The sequence below is a fragment of the Toxorhynchites rutilus genome, chromosome 3, assembly GCF_029784135.1.
Source record: "Toxorhynchites rutilus septentrionalis strain SRP chromosome 3, ASM2978413v1, whole genome shotgun sequence".
NCBI lineage: Eukaryota > Metazoa > Arthropoda > Insecta > Diptera > Culicidae > Toxorhynchites > Toxorhynchites rutilus.
The window spans coordinates 125,090,987-125,109,825 of NC_073746.1; positions in this window are offsets into that span (position 1 = coordinate 125,090,987).

The following is an 18,839-nucleotide window of genomic DNA, read 5'->3' on the forward strand; positions in this document are numbered from 1 at the left end:
TGTTGACGTAGAACTACGCTGTGGTTTAATTCAAGTCGCTTGTTTATAACTGCAGATATTATTTTATGATGGTACGAAAATTTGAAATAACCATTTTTCCAGTTTGATCACCCTGGAGTGTTTTTTTTTATTATTGTAGAATCATTTGACGATAATTGTTTGATGATTCATTCTTGGGCTCGCAGAACAATCCTCAATCCGAAACGAAGATATGTGATGACACAAAACAAGGGAGAAGTAGCGATATTCATTGATTTAAACACAGAACTTCTTCAGTTCATTCGTCTCTAACCTTCAAAAAGGCCCTTGAAAAACTTTACTTTATCCATCATATGTTGTTCAGTCGATTTCCTCACGAAGAATGAAAGTTCGCCTCAGCGGGATCCACTGTTTATACTCTAGGCAAATATTCCCTTCTTCTTCTTTTCCTTTGTTCACGGAGACTTTACATCTTACGATTTCCCCTTCGTTGCTCGTCGATAGGTTGCTCGTTATTGACAGCTCTGTTTGGGAAAGCACACAAATGGACAGAACGAATGTATGAGGAAACGGGAATACTTCAAATTTTCATTAATTTAAACCATATACAGACTATGGGATTGTAATTTATAGCATATCAAACAAATCTTAGGGAATTTCCGATTCGTTTGGTATATACATCGCCAGAATCCATTCGCGGCAAAAACAGTTATTAACGTTAACATTATTTCATAAAAACGTGACCTGTTTTCTGATTTGGCACCCTTAATGAAAGACGTAGTTCTACGTCAATAAAAATATTCAGTGGGAAGATTTAAAATTACAAATTCCTTGCATATGTTTGACAGAATGTACGTAAACCGGAAAATTCAGAAGTAGCGATACTTTTTGAACAGACTTCGTATACCGAAATTATGCTTTTATGTGCATGGGTCCTAACAAAAACAAACTATCACTACTTACCTAATGTTGCATTACCCATAACCACAATCGGTGCTTTGCTATCCTGTAGGACTTGCGCTACTGTAGCTCCAACGTTCGAGCTAGTTTACTCAAGCACCAAGCAAACATGAAAACACTTTGCAAACACATTCAGTTGACTGTGGTTGAGATCATTGGAAGGTACAAAATAAGAACAGCAAATGAATATGTATTTTTCATTTCAGCGACGTGAAAAAAGGAGTACAAGTAGCCGATTCCTGGAGCAGTAAATATAGACCAGAAGGACAATACGAATGGAAGAGAGTGTGTGTAATCGTCTTCATATCGTTCATATCGTTGTGGTGTTGCGGGAAAAAAATATAACAACGTCCAGAATAGCTAACGAATGAAATATCCATCCAACTGTAGAAATTAATGTAGAAAAGTGTAGCTGTGGCAATATGTAAACGGTAAAGTTTGCTCATTCCTGCCACTCGCCATCAGCCCAACCACCTTCTAGTTAAATGTACCACACTGCAGGGGGGGGGGGGAGTGAATATTTATTCAGACCCACAATTCCAATTTCATTAACCAGTAGTTCTGTATACTGAAATTAAACGCTCTCGCGTGCACACTTTATTGCATTCCAATCACTTACTCCAGGGTTACTGAAAACCATCACCTCGTTTAGCCTGAGCTCCTCCCGTTGGGTGGGGAGGTACAATATTGACACGATCGAATTTACATAATTCACCATTAATATGTAGGGGTCAGTGGGAAGGAACAAGTTTACCGACATCATTATTCATGACTGTTGAACTGCTTCGTTTGTACGTGTGTAGATTACCACGCGGCAGCTATTTCCAGCAGAGTGCATTCTCGAAGATTGCTGAGGTCAGTTGTGTAATAATGGTGGTGGTACGTCAGCCGAATGGAAATTATAATTCGTGACAGTAGCAATCACATGAAATTTCAATATTACAAGACTAAATATAATAATACAATATTACAAGACTAGATATAATCCTCGATTACTGACACATTTTGGTGTGCCATTAATCTAAACCACTTCACGTTTGAAGCATAGAAGATTCCCAAACACCGCCAATCCCTATAATACCAGGAATTACTAATTGTTATAAATCGTAAATCCCATCCAGGCTTTCGCAACAATCCACCAAAAGCGGTGCGATTTACCGTTCGGTGCGAATATGAGCGATTCATGCACAAATAAATGTGGTGGTGCTTGGAAACAGCAAAACGTGTAACCCGTTTAGTAAGCGCCCCGTAAAGGACCAACCAGGAGAGCAGAGTTGTATTACGTGACGGCTAACAACACACGTTTAGCTGTTTCGCTTTGGGTGATCGAAAGAGGGGGCACGAGCTTTAAATATCAATATTGTCACCCAACGCGCAGAGACGTGATGTAATAATTGAATTTGGTGCGTTCCGCCGCAAAGGACATCGATAGAGGATCTCTGGCACAACAGTCTGCCTGCCTCTCTAGTTGTCGCACATTTGGCACTAATTCGTGCGTGGAATTGGTTATCATGAGAGGGGGGGGGGGGGGGGTAAACCATGGTTAGCTAACTCTGAAGAGGCATGGAAATGCAATTTCCTTCACATTTGTAGTTCAGATCACAAAATAAATGAATGTTAGCGGAATGAAACGTTGTGCCACATCATTGGCAATTATTAGTGTTATGTGATTGGAAAGTAAATTTGTTCGTAAAGTCACTAATCATATCTTTTCGGTAGTTTTATATCATTTTGAATTATATAGAATGTACGGAGTTGTTCAACAAATACTTGTGAGAGTGGCTAATACATATGTTTTGATTTTTTGACGTAGGACTCTCGTGTTTCATTTAGTTTCATTTAGTATAAAATCAGAAAACAGGTCACATTTTTTATGAAATAATGTTAACGTATAACTATTTCTGCTGCGTATGAATTTTGACAATCTGCATACCAAACGAATCGAAAATTTCCTAAAATTTGTTTTATAAGCCATACATTACAATCCCCTGGTGTGTAAATGGTTTAAATTGATAAAACTAGAAGCATTCTCATTTTCCCATACATTTGTTCTACTGATTTGTGTGCTCACCTACGCGTACCATCATGAGCAGGGATGCGAACCTTCCTGGTTTTTCCTGATTTTTTGTAGGGGAGCCGCGGGTAAGACGGACAGTCGGGGTATAATGGAAAGGTGGTTGATTTGTATAGTTGAATTATGAATTTCAAATTTCTGTTGATGGGAAACCCTTCTACATACTATTCTATAATATTTAAACCATCCTATGACAATGAATATTGATCAAAAGAGGAATAGAGAAACAATAACCGAACATCGAACATGATTCCACGTGTGGACGTAACTTTTGCGGCTTCGATATTAAGCATTTTGAGTGGTTTAATTGCAAAATTGAATTCGCTGATGGTTATATTTTGGTTTGTGAGTTGACAGAGAAGCGATATTAGGTATATACGGAAAAGTAAATTCATTCGTCAGTGGTAAATTTAAATGATTGAAATAATTGCACTGGTGGGGTTGGGGTGGAGAACAGTCACATCCATAATCACATCCAATGCATGATGGAAAGTGAAGGGAAGAAGGGATTGAACTCTTTTTTATATTGCTTTCTCTTTTTGTTCTATTTCAGTTATTGGACGCACAAACACTGAGAGAGAGCGAAATTATTCCTCTCGCGAGCGATAAACTTCTACGCTTCGTATATTATTGACCTGTCCATATTCCCCCCACTACAGTGATAGACATTCGTTTAGCCGCACTTGAAAAAAAAACTTGAAACACTTACAAAACAACTAGGAATGTTCTTTTTATCGGGATACTTATTTGCTGTAGTAGTAGTATATTGAGGTCAATTTTATTGAAAGGACGTGCGTCACAATCACACACACGGTGACATCGGTGTATATAAACATTCAAACGTAGTTTTTCCCGAGGCATACGTTTAGTCGCAGGGTATAAAAATCGAGTTTTCACATAATAACCAAGCCTTTATCTGTGTTTTTTGAAAAAAATACTTGGGAATGTTCAATTTACAAGATAAATATTAGATGTGCAACGTAAGAAGTTGGTCAGATTAGTGATTTACGTAGAATTGGAAGGAATGGCGAAAGGTATAATAAAGATATTCAGTGAACAAAAGTTTTCTAACTGCTCGATCGTAACAAAAATTGGTCGATCTGAGAAAGTGGTACGGAATTTCTTTAAATAGTGCTAGAACTATGGGATGTAACGACCAACAAATGGGAACACCAAAGTTACTTTGCATCTTAAAGGTCGAATAAGACACGAAGCAACCAGGAAACGATGTCCTGCTCATACATTAAGGCAAAATCGGTTGTTTTAGTAACGAAGAGGCATATTGCGCGCATCTTGAATGGTTCACCAAACATCATGTGGAAGAGGGAAGCCGAATGACCTGCTTGCAATCGATTGCAATCCTATAGAGAACCTATGGAGAATATTGGCCTAGATGGTCTATGCAAACGGATGACAATTTGACAACATTTCCAGTCTCAAGGCAGTAATTCAGGAATGTTGGGCTATAATCAATATGGCAACACTTTAAAAGCTGTCTGACTCGATGCCGAATCGAGTTTTCAAAGTGATCAGAAATGGAGGTGGACATACTAAATATTAGCTACCGATGCCGCACAAATTTTCTTTTATTGAAATTTTAGGATGCGGCTAATCGAATGTCCAGCCTGATTCCACATATTTGAATTACTTAGAAAACAAAAAGTGAATTTATTTATTTTATAATGAATTTGATGAAAATAAACAATAATAGTCTTTTATGAACAAAACTGTACAAAGAATTGCCTTATTTTTAAAAATATTGAGGAAAAATAGGGTCTCGAATGGGGTCTAAACGAATGTCTACCACTGTACATGTCCATTATACCCGCATCGATAAAAATGTTCTACTTTTCGGCTCGTTTTAATTTCAGTAAAAATTTGAAAAAACACATTTTTATAAAACATTTGGCTATTTATTTCGAAAACCAGTATATTAAACTGTAAGAAACTGCTTTTAAATTTTTGAAAACATGAGTTTCTAAAGATATAATTGAAGTTTTTCTTAACTTACCACCAACTTTATTTGAATAAAAATTATCTGTCTGTAAGTTTTTCTGGTTAGAAATGACAACTGACTTTACAGTCTTCATAAGAAAAAAGTTTCGGTCCGCAAAAGATTAACATTTATTCTTTCTTTCGCTATATCTATTCCGGCACAATTCACGTTTTCGAAGATACATGTCAATATTTACTTGTTCAACATAGGGCGCTAGAACGCTCGGCAGAATATTCAATAATACGGAAAGGGGTCAAAGTTTGAATTTGGCGTGAAATAAAGATACTCTATCAACATAGCATGCCCGAAATCAGTTTTAAATTGTAATTTTTTTTAAATTGAATTTGAGATATTTTGAATGAAATTTATTACTTGGGTTTTTTAATGCTTAAAACACGTAGTTTTAACTTACTTAACCTTTTGTTCATACATTTTCTGCTATTTACATAGAAACTCATCATTACAATATAACATTCTTATTCGACATAGTTTTTGTTTAATACTTGTCCTCATTTGCGAAAAAAACGTGTCCCTCTGTTAGGTAGAATACAAGATACGGAAATGAAAATTTTCATTTATAATTTTTATTCCAAAAGTACAAATCCAATAAAATTTTCGTCTCACAATATTAGAAATAAATTTAATGATTTCGCGAATTGAATAAATGAACGATGAGGATAATGCTACAAGTTTTTCTTCCTTCCACTCCAGACTGACTTCAAGGTGACAGATTTACATTTGATAGATTTTTTATATATAATGTGTAATATTCTTTGAATTGCACGTACAGTGGAACCCCAATTATCCGCGAGCGGAAGATCAGCGAATTACAAAGTAAATCCAAAGGCCATCCGAAATTTATCAGTGAGCAATAGGGTCATGTAGTTTTGTTTTGGTCATGGCTCTCTCATTATCTGACCCTGGTATACATGACCTTGTAAATTGATAGTTTAAGGATTTCTGTATTGATAAAACATAGTTTTTCTGCTAAAATATCTTTTTATTCGTGTTAGGAACTCATTCTTAGTCCTCTATTGCGTTATCCGCGATTTTCGTTATTCGCGGTGATCTAGACAGACTATTCCGCGGATTATCGGGATTCTACTGTGTTTGGAAAATAAAGCTGTTGTGCCTGCTTAATTTTTTGCAATTGATCGAAACACAGGAAATCATCCAAGTCAGTCGCTTTCGGAATAAGAATTGATTCTGATGAAGAAATGAACCGCCAGGAACCAGTTTTTGTGGTAGCGTCACATAATTTGACCCTAAAACCTTGAATGAATTGCATCTCCATTGCGTTTATAACGACTCGCTTCGCAAGCTTCACAAACGCAACGATAATATTTGGAGTCTGACTGGTAGTGGTCTGATGACCTTCCTGAGTAGGATCCACCCTTAATTTCATATGTACTGTTTTGTTTTACAATCTTCCGCCATCTTTTTCGCAGCTTGAACACTACGCGTTAAAGGTGGCGAATTTTTTTTTTCTCATTTATTTATTTTTTAGGCTCATTAGCATTTTAGCTGTAACAGAGCCGGGTTTTAATCGTGTACATGTACATATGTTTATGTTTCTATAAATTGTAAATTACACAGTCGTTAGTAGTAGCCATTTAGGCGTTAAGTTTTTTCTGTTCCATTACATTATGGTAAATTTCACAGTAGTAGCCATTTAGGCGTAAGGGTATTCTTTCTGTTCATCCATTGTTCAGCAGAGAGGACAGCGGAGACAGAAGATATTGATCATTGTTGAGTTATTTATAGAACAGCAGCCCGATGTTTCTTGCAGAGCAGAGCAGTTGTATGGATGAATCGATCTTATTTCGATCGTGGATCGATTTCCATCGCTGATGATGGTTGCGTGGACGTAGTTATTCTATAACAACACAAAGATGGTCAATTGAGGGCCCTGAGTTTTGAACTCACGATCGATCGCTTGGTAAGCGAACGCGTAACCAAGTGGATACGAAGACCCCCAGGTGGCGAAATATCGTGAATCCAAACTGTGCATATAAAATTTTCAAAAATGTATGTCTGCTTTATATGCAGAATGATACTTTTGTTTTCCCTAAAATCTGCACGAACTTTTCAGACAGCCCAATATGAGCTATCATGATCTCTTCCTGATTTTTTTTATTCTTCCTGATTTTTGAAAAATATGGTCGGCAACCCTGATCATGATCAACTTTTGTAGTCGTGATAATATAAACAACGAAAATAACATTTGTGGATCTCTGTTGAGGCATATTTTCAGTCTCGTTCTATCCTCGAATCAACGAATATCGCTTGTCTTGTTTTGTGTCATGTGTCTTCATACACTCTCGAGCTCAGTTACATAAGTTTAAAGGAGCCAAACTCCTATCTGTATTGTTACAAGTATATATAAACATTTATCATTAATTCTAGTGTTAATGAAGTAGAGAACCGATTACTCGCGGTTTGCTCGAGCTTAGAAGGGTGACATTTTTTCAGGAAAAGGAAGGGATATAAGGATATGTTGACAATGTTCACACTCACATTCGTACTCACATTCATCATACTCAATTCTTAAGCCTATCTTATATCTAATATGTATTTCTATTTCACCTTATTCTATTGTTAGTAAGAAGGGATTTGATTTCTCGCGAAGGAAAAGGAAAAGGAGAATATAAGGATATAAGGACAATCACACACGAAGATCGATAACTTTTAAGAAGACATATATTTGGGACATGTAATCAAGGTCTAACCGAGCCAACACATCTCTCACCGGCACATTGGGCTGTCTTCCTCTGGCCCGAAGAGAGTTTTCTAAATTCGATCTAGCAACAAGATACACCTCGCACGACCAAACAACGTGTTCGATGTCGTGGTAACCTTGGCCACAAGCACAGATATTGCCATCGGCAAGATTAAAACGAAAGAGTAGCGCGTCTAACGAACAGTGATTGGACATGAGTCGAGAGAAGGTGCGAATAAAGTCCCGACTCATGTCCAGACTTTTGAACCATGGGTTGAGGCTAACCTTAGGGATAATCGAGTGAAGCCACCGACCCAATTCATCTTCGTTCCACTTACGTTGCCAGTTAGCGATGGTATTTTTACGGACTAAAGAATAAAATTCATTGAAGGCGATTTGACGCTGATAAATATCGCCTTCAATTGCACCTACCTTTGCCAATGAGTCAGCCCTCTCATTACCCGGAATTGAGCAATGTGAAGGGACCCAGACAAAGGTAATGACATAACAGCGTCTGGTGAAAGCACTCAAAATTTTTCGTATTCTCTCAAGGAAGTACGGCGAGTGCTTTTCCGGCCTCACTGAACGGATAGCTTCGACAGAGCTAAGACTATCCGTTACAATGTAATAGTGTTCAACAGGTCGTGAGGCGACGCTGTCCAGCGCCCAGTGTATTGCTGCCAATTCAGCAATATACACTGAGCAAGGATTCTGAAAACTGTGGGAGGTGCTAAAAAATTCGTTGAACACTCCAAATCCTGTGGACTCATTCATAGAGGATCCATCAGTAAAGTGCATATTATCACAATTGATACGCCCATATTTTGCATTGAAGATCGTAGGAACGATCCCCGATCGATGATAATCGATGAATTCCATGGATTTTCTCCTTCATGAACAGATCAAAATGTACAGAGGAATTGATGTAGTCAGGAAAACAAACACGGTTGGGAATATACGAAGAAGGATCAACCTGCATGGAGATGAATTCATGATATGAAGTCATGAATCCAGAATGAAAATTTAGCCCGATCAGCTGCTCAAAATTTCCGATCACCAATGGGTTCATAAGCTTACACCGGATGAGGAACCGAAGAGATAATAAATTGAAGCGATCTTTTAGTGGGAGTACGCCTGCCAAAACCTCGAGACTCATGGTATGCGTTGAGGGCATAAATCCCAACGCAATACGGAGACAAAGATACTGAATTCGCTCGAGTTTATTGAGGTGTGTTTTGGCAGCTGATTGAAAACAGAAACTGCCATACTCCATCACTGAGAGAATAGTTGTTCGATACAACATTATAAGATCTTCGGGATGGGCTCCCCACCAGGTGCCGGTAATTGTACGGAGAAAGTTTATTCTTTGTTGACATTTTTTACTCAGATACCTAATATGGGCCCCCCAAGTACATTTGGAGTCGAACTATACTGACATAGCATGAGTGATCGGTTTACCCAAAAGTTGAAGCTTTGGTTTTGCTGGAAAAAACCTAGAAAAAACCACCATCTCTGTTTTCTCCGTGGAGAATTCGATCCCTAGCCCAATGACCCAGGTTGAAAAATTGTTCAAAGTATCTTGTAAGGGTTCTTGTAGGTCGGATTCTGTTGATCCTACGACAGAGACCACTCCATCATCTGCAAGTTGTCTTAGGCTGCAATTTTGTGTAAGGCAATTGTAAATGTCGCTTACATAGAAGTTGTACAAAAGGGGGCTTAAACAGGAGCCCTGAGGGAGGCCCATGTAAAAGACCCGACTTACTGCCGAATCTCCGTGAGAAAAATTCAAATGTTTCTCACAAAGCAAGTTATACAACATATTATTCAATAGAGGCGGTAGACCCCGAGAGGAGCCTGGGATGGGTTTCGTTTGAGCGCGAACCGCGCTGTCATAGATCAAATGAGAAATGAAGTTATACTCCTCCAATGGAGGCAAACCATCTCTGGAATTGATGGCTAGAGCAATCGCGTCCGCATATTTTTTCCAGTCAATGTGTCTTGTGAGGTCATATGCCATGTTTATAGATTCAGAAGAATTCGACCCAATGGTGATGGAAATTTTGATTGGCAAGTGGTCACTCAGATACATAATATGGGTTCCGCAAGGGCAAGCGGACGAATGATTGTCTTGCGTTGCTTTCTTCAGAAATTCAAATGGCTTACGCCGAAAAAAAACAAATGGCTTCAGTATTCTTGGACATAAAGGGGGCCTTTGATTCTGTTTCAATAGAGGTTATGTCAGACAAATTACACTCTCGGGGTCTACCGCCTCTATTGAATAATATGTTGTATAACTTGCTTTGTGAGAAACATTTGAATTTTTCTCACGGAGATTCGGCAGTAAGTCGGGTCTCTTACATGGGCCTCCCTCAGGGCTCCCGTTTAAGCCCCCTTTTGTACAACTTCTATGTAAGCGACATTCACAATTGCCTTACACAAAATTGCAGCTTAAGACAACTTGCAGATGATGGAGTAGTGTCTGTCATGACATTTTTTTTCACGAAAACCTGAGAACTACTATATCGGCTTGGCATGGTATGGCTGTATTAGGACTAGAGATGAAGCCGGATGTCTTGATTTAGAAAAAATCAATAATTTCTCACTAACACAAGATAAATCATAACAAAACAGTTCATTCACATTATATTTCTGAAGTGCTCATAAATGCCCTGAAGTGCTCATAAATGCCCTAAAATCTCAGAAGAATGGTCGCAAGATATTTTATATACTCTAAAAAGATTTTCTGCTGGTCTTATACCGTTTCAAGAACTCCTAAATAGCCTGACTTGATCCTCTGGCCTAAAAGGTTGATTTTTGGTTATTTGAATCTCCCCATAAGTAATTGATATTACTTCCCAATCCAGTGTTTAAAGATGCTCTCATGTGAACTGAGTTCGGTGTTCTATGTACTATGTCTCATCTTTATCCGAATACTTTTGACGTAGGGCTACGTCTTCCATTTCTATACCGGGGTGTAAAATCAAAGTTTCGAAAACGAAAGCGTTACGCCGGAGACCGAGATTTTGAGCGTTAATAGCTCATAAACAACTGAACGAAATGGTATGATAAACACTTCATTCGAAAGATAAAATGTCTACGCGTTCTATACTTGTTACTTTTTGATCCAAAAACTTGTTTCAATAGTCTTAAAATTGCTTTCAAAACAGGCTATTGAAATCACTAATCGGTATATAAGCGAGCGCCGCTCGGATATCCACTCAGTTCTAATTGAACAGCGATTGGAGCATGTTGTCGCTATTGTGGTGAAGCTCTTCGTTTATCATGAAAGCGCGGATGAACGGTGTCACCAAGAGCCTGTTTGTGCACCCTAGGCCAGAAGGGAATCCATCAGGAGGAGAGTGATGCCACAAACGGTTCCCCGGGAAGACATCGCTACACACACATACACGCGCGGAATTCTTTCCGTTTGGATGCCATTCAACATTGAAAAAGTTCCGGAAAGATCTAATCTTTTCTGGAAAATAATCTGCCAGTTCCTCTGGGAATTTAAAAATACATTCATGTGAAAGAGTTTATTTGAATGTTTTCTATCCGTGTAACACTGTGACCAAATATTTTTCAATCAAGTACTATTAACAAGTGACAAGAGATTATATATATATATATATATATATATATATATATATATATATATATATATATATATATATATATATATATATATATATATATATATAACGTAATCTGAATAAATTCTTAAATTTTGCTTCAAACAATACATATAACCACAAATTTAAACCCCCATAACCTATTTTAATAACGATTTTAGTAGTTTTTTACAAACAATATTCGAATAATTTGACCGTCGGTCGTTTTTCGAACAGAACAAATTTATTTATGTTGATAAATGACAGATCAAGCGTCCCGTTACATCGAACTTTCATCCACACATTCGCAAGTAACCTCACTTCGTCTAAAGCCAGGTATATCGTCGGTGAGCTGGAAGTATTTTTGAATGAACACAACGAATTATTGAAATACCGCAAATCACACTTGCTCGGTTAACAAAATGTCAATCACGTTATTATCACCAACTCTGATAAAACATCTGCTGGAGAGCATGTGTCTAATTTCAGTGCGCAAGCGTTACTAAAATCATAGAAGATGTCTGCACAATGCCCCGAGAAATTGTGATTCGAGGAAGAAACAATAATCTGGAATTCATCGTTGACGCACATCGTTCATACGATTCGATTCGCCTTTTCATCGTAGTATTACTTGCATAATTTTCAGTAGTACTTAGTTGAGAATTTTGTGTATGTGACAGACGAATAAAACAAAGGAGTGCGCTCGATGGATTTCATGTGTATCGTATGATGTCATTATATGATGTCGTGAGCTGTGCCAACAATTCATGGTCGACACGAAGGTAGAGAGCAAATGATTGCGATTCCTACGACCTAATCAACATGAGTGGCGTGAGGAAGAATACATTTACTTGGAAAACGGACGGATCGCAATTTTGCATTCTGAAATCCTTTCGACTCAAGTCCAATCGAGTTATGCAAATGTGTCAAGCTTGCGACGCAATTCGACATAGACAACATTGAGCTCGGTGTTCCATTTCTGTGAGGCAAAAATGAAAAATTTTCATTTCATCAAAATTCGGGAGGAATAAACACACTTTTAAACCAAAATTTGTTAATGAAAGTTATTTCAACACATTAAAAATGTGTTTGATGTAAAAAGCAACATATTCAGTGCAATTGGGGGAAAAATGTTGAACGAAAATTTTTTGTTATGGATAAAGTTTTGGTGGAAATGCAAGGAAATTAATAGACAAAAAAAATTAAGTTAAGGTCAGGAATATATCTTTTATGTATTTAAACGACATCGATTGATCGTGAAATTCGATCGAATTCCAAACCAATCGGATTCCGGAATATGAATGACTGTTCGATACTGTTACCACAAGCGTGGTTCATGGCCCATGTGGTTATCTGAAACTTTTCTCGCCTTGCATGACAGATCGAATATGTACAAAGCGTTTTCCTAGAGATTTCACCAACGACACCATCACAAGCTTAGGCGGTTATCCAATATATCAACGAAGACTTACTGATACAACGCAGACATTGACATTGAAAATCGTTGAGTAGTATCATATTTGCCTCATCTTAACAAAACATTTGATGGTTACGTAATTGATGAGTTCTACAGATCGGGTAGGAGCTAGTAATACATTTGCAAATCCGCGAATAAAGGAAGCAATATGGCTGTATTCCAAAATTAGAGTATCGATGTGAACACTCCTTGATTGAATTGAATTGTTTGAATGTAATTGATTAATTGATTGAATGAAAACGACGAAATAGTGTGGTTCCAAACAGGATGGTACAACAGCTCCATTGAAGTCGTCGGGCGTATCGTTGGTTTCGCAATTCATGAGCAGGGCCTAGCAGTTATAAATTTTGCTGTCCATCTTGAAAATGATAAGCGCGTATTTGCCACCAACGAAACAGCATTTGGACATTTTTGCATACAAATGAAACACAAATTTCTGCATTACTCGAGAATTAATCAAGCAAATGAAACCTAATTAGGTATATTGAGGTTTTGAGATGCAATAAATGTTTCTATGATGATTAGACTCTCCACCCCCCTCTCTAAGGGAGGTCTGCCATACAAATGAAACACAAATTTCTACATTACTCGAGACATATTCAAGCAAATGAAACCAAATTAGGCATATTGAGGTTTTAGGATGCAATAAATGTTCCTATGGTGGCTAGACTCTCCACCCCCCTCTATAAGGGGTGGCTGCCATAAAAATGAAACACAAATTTCTGCATTACTCGAGAATTAATCGAACAAATTAAACCAAATTGGACATGTAGAGGTTTAAGGGTGCAATAAATGTTTCTATGATGGTTAGACTCTCCACCCCCACTCTCTAAGGGAGGGGCTGCCATACAAATGAAACACAAATTTCTGCATTACTCGAGAATTAATCAAGCAAATGAAACCAAATTAGGTATATTGAGGTTTTAAGATGCAATAAATGTTTCTATGATGATTAGACTCTTCACCCCCCTCTATAAGGGGTGGCTGCCATTCAAATGAAACACAAATTTCTGCATTACTCGAGAATTAATCGAACAAATTAAACCAAATTGGGCATGTAGAGGTTTAAGGGTGCAATAAATGTTTCTATGATGGTTAGACTTTCCACCCCCACTCTCTAAGGGGGGGGGGCTGCCATACAAATGAAACACAAATTTCTGCATTACTGCATTACTGCGCTAGCGAAATTGACCTTTGTTCGAAACTGGAAATGGATTTTAATGTTATGAAACGCACTCCTATATCTTCTTCTATTTATACCAAAAAAAAAGGATCGCCGGATGTGTTGATAAGAGCAGAACTCGAGGAAGGAATTGTCCGATTTAGGGCTGTCTTTATTCTATCATATTTTCTGTATAAAACATTTATTTCATGTAACGGAGAAACATGATGAAGGGTGTGTCACATCAAATTGCATCACGGAAAAAACGCTGTAGAAATTCGCCCAGTAGACCGATCCTTTTGAAAATTTTAGACAGTAAAATGAAAACTATTAAACAACTTTTGGCATTTTCTTTTTATTCATACTTCGAGCCCAAGCCCGTATGCTCGCACCTTCCTCTTTACCCCGTCCATAAGGTTCTGTACAACTTCAGGTTGTAGTTTTTTTTGAACAGAAATCCATTTTCTCTTGAAGTCCGCCTCCGATTTGACAACTTTTGGGTTCTTCCGGAGGGCCTGCTTCATAATCGCCCAATATTTCTCTATTGGGCGAAGCTCCGGCGCGTTGGGCGGGTTCATTTCCTTTGGTACGAAGGTGACCCCGTTGGCTTCGTACCACTCCAACACGTCCTTTGAATAGTGGCACGAAGCGAGATCCGGCCAGAAGATGGTCGGGCCCTCGTGCTGCTTCAATAGTGGTAGTAAGCGCTTCTGTAGGCACTCCTTAAGGTAAACCTGCCCGTTTACCGTGCCGGTCATCACGAAGGAGGCGCTCCGCTTTCCGCAAGAGCAGATCGCTTGCCACACCATGTACTTTTTGGCAAACTTGGATAGTTTCTGCTTGCGAATCTCCTCCGGAACGCTGAATTTGTCCTCTGCGGAGAAGAACAACAGGCCCGGCAGCTGACGAAAGTCCGCTTTGACGTAGGTTTCGTCGTCCATTACCAGGCAATGCGGCTTCGTCAGCATTTCGGTGTACAGCTTCCGGGCTCGCGTCTTCCCCACCATGTTTTGCCTTTCGTCGCGGTTAGGAGCCTTCTGAACCTTGTATGTACGCAGGCCCTCCCGCTGCTTGGTCCGCTGGACGAATGAACTTGACAAATTCAGCTTATTGGCGACATCCCGGACCGAACTTCTCGGATCACGTCTAAACTGCTTAACTACGCGCTTGTGATCTTTTTCACTGACGGAGTATCCATTCTTGCCGTTCTTCACCTTCCGGTCGATGGTTAGGTTCTCGAAGTATCGTTTTAGTACTCTGCTGACCGTGGATTGGACGATTCCCAGCATCTTACCGATGTCCCGATGTGACAACTCCGGATTCTCGAAATGAGTGCGCAGGATTAATTCACGACGCTCTTTTTCGTTCGACGACATTTTTCCAAATTTACGAAAAATTGACGGTGAAGCATGGCCAACGTGATCTATACACTCTTATCTGATTATAAGCGAAAGCTGAAGATATAATTCCTAAAAATTAAATTTCTACAGTGTTTTTTCTGTGATGCAATTTGATGTGACACACCCTTTATTTGCAAGTGGTTGAAAAATCTTGAACGAGAATTGTGTCTGAAAATAATCTGATATAATAATGTTTTGTTAGAAATACTAAGAATTTTATACTGAAAAGTAAATCCAACGGGGACGAATAGAAGATTGGACCCATGAACTTGCTCATAGTAAGAAAACGTGAATGCTTGAAAGTATTGATTACAAAAAACAAATTTTTGGCGAGACGAAGTTTGCCGGGTCAGCTAGTAGATAATAAAATCAGTATTTAATCTGCAGACTGCCACAAAACTATTTGTTGAAAAACATGGTGGTTGTTTTTTTTAATTTGACTGAGTGTAGCATATTCCGATAGCATACATTCCAATCTCACTTGTTCGCATTGCCTACTCTCAACCAGAACAGCCAATTGCCCGGCCCTTGCCGAATGATTACCAAATTCCTACCGAAGGAAGTGCAGTGAACATGTTTGATCACCGCGAAAGAACTTTCAGTAAGGCAGGCAGACAAAAATTTCCATCCCGGACGGAACAAACAATTTTCCACTGCAATGAACATATAGATGGGGGGCACAACAACGCCGGATTTGAACTTTTGACTATCCGGAAGGCAAAACGAAAACTGAACGGAGGAAATTGAAATAGGTATGTAGCAACAAGCACTGAGAACCCGGTCGACTGATTCGAATTCCGCTTTGGAGTGCCTTTCGGGAGGTTGGAGAGCTTTTCATCGAGTCTGGTAGAATATTCAGTTGCTGAACGAAATGAACGAATGAACAGCGAAACTGGGGATGCTAGCATTCATAGAATAAATTGTTTAAGAATATTGGCATACGGTCCGCTATACGGTGAAACTCGGTACCTTCCAATGTCAGCCGGTATCCAATTAAATTGCGCTCTCGCAACTCGATGCACATTCCGATTACTTTATCTTTTGTTTTTTTTTAATTTTTTTTTGCATGTCTTGCATATTTTCGCATCTAGTCAAATGGAAACGAATAGCATTATTGACGAGCTTCCGAAATATAACAGTATGAATATGTAGTAAAACATCTTGGAGAGCAAATTGACATTATGTTTCAATCAGCTTGATTAGTAGAACTAACTCTAAATATTTCATTACGCTTATTCCGACATTAGTAGTTTGAGTATACATAATGCAAGTGGAATCTTGATGAATTAAAGCGATTTTTCACACTGAAGCGGGTGCTTTATTTCTTGGAAAAATGGATGCTGTTGTGTTTCACGGTTATCGGTTGGGTCCCGTTTATATGCACATTCTCGTCCCATCCATCCTATCTTCTGGTTCACAATCCCGACTCAAATAGCATACTGAGGGTTTATCCCGGCCCCAAGCACAGAACGAGTGAACGGATATTTTATCAACTGTTCCCAGCGACCGGTTGACAAAAAATGGCTATCCCTCACCAACCGTGCCCAGACGAAGTTGTCCCCGGGATGGATGCACGATGGAGACCCACAAGAAAGTAATAATAGATAACCGAATAGATAAAGACCGTTTTTCACAAATTGATGGCGAGATTCTTCAATGTCGTCCGGCGCTGGTGTGGGTTTAAGAGACTTTTCTTTACTGCCCATGTATACACATGTTGAATGGATCGAGTATGAACCCTTGGAAGACTGGAACCAACACACGAGTGACGACCAGTAAAGCGTGCCACAATGTTCGCTCTAAAAATAGGCTTTTGTTATCGTGTGTTCCTATATTTGTACGATTTTATTTAGCCTTTTACGACGATATTGTTTGAAATGTGTTCGAAGAAAATGGATCAGTCGTCCTTCAATTTCATGAATGTTCAAAAAAAAAAAGAAGCGTGACATTATGAATCATAACAACTTTTTGGGGTTCATCTCGATCGCCTCAAACATCACAATTCAATTAATTAAAACGCAAAAAATTGATACAATTCACCCAATTCACTTTCGCTTCTACTCATAACTACTAATTAACGATAGCAGAATTTGCCATTTAACTATACACAATCTGAGAGCGCAGGACTCCGAAGGGACTCGGGCACTACCAATCCCGGTAGCATTGCAGTCCATTAACAGATAATTAACATTAGGACTCACTTAAGAGACTGATATGTTCCATCGTTATGTGGCACTTTCGTCATCTCCCCTAATGATGATATGCTTTTAACCTCGTGTTTTTGTCCGTATTACTCTGCCAATCCTCACGAGGAGCGATTTTCGGCTGAATTCCTGGAAAGCTGGAAAGCAGTAAACGAGTGTGTGTGTGTGTGTGTCCTCATTACAAAGTTGTGGCTAATTATAAGGAGAAACGAAGAAACGCCGATAAATGGGATACTTTGGGGGAAGCTTCATCTGGTGGAGTTTATTCAACATTACTATGTTCATGATATCCTCCTCACACACTGTCAATCAAAAACACAATATGCTATAAAAACAAGGTGAAGAAATATCTTCGAATCCTTTGATAAGCATGATGTCGGTTTTCACTCCAACCCATACAATAATACATTTTAATTGCAGGCGGTCGAGAGGTACCAATCGGAAGAGCGGAAAATGCGCCAATGGAGGGGTTTGTTGCTTTATAGTACAATTGGTAATAAAATGAAACGAGCAACTAATGTTTGCCCGCGGGGAGAAATAATAATGTTCTCGCATCTGCCGAGAATCTTGCTCGACAAGCGTTTCCCAAGAAGGCAGTGATTGTTTATTTTTATCGTAGTTTCGAGACGCAAATCGTTTCCCCATCCCCCTTCTGGCTGTCATCTGAACGCTACTAACGGTGTGCTTTTTTCTTCTTCTTTTTTTTTCTAGGTGAGTCTTCATGATTTTGGCAACAGCTCCGATGACGGTGAGACTTGATCGTTCCATAATTTATGTCCCCGTTGTATACTTATCAAGTGTGTCGTCTTCCTGCTAAATGAGCCGTGATCTCCAGAGAGGTTCATTGATTTTCTAGTGTTTCTTTTATGCCATGCAACAGAAAATTCATGAATAATTATGTACAGTAAAACGAAGACAAGCAGCGCTTTCGCTTAGATAATATGGCGTCAGAAATTCGGAGCTGATTTTTAGAAGAGCGTATATTACCAACCGTGAAATTTCACAAGGAAATACTCAGCTAACTCATAGGAAACCAAAAAAAGTGGTTTTCTTGGATGCGCAACTTAGGCTTCGCTTTTTGTCAATGGATGGTACTAGGCATAGACATATGTTAAAAAAATGCTCTGACACATGATTTTGATTTTGTATTAGTGTCATATACTTTTGGTTGTGTGGAAATGCCTTTGTGCTGAACAATTGCCGGTAAGTTAATCTCGTTGTAATTATCTGTTGAGAAGATGAATTTACGAGTATTCCGGT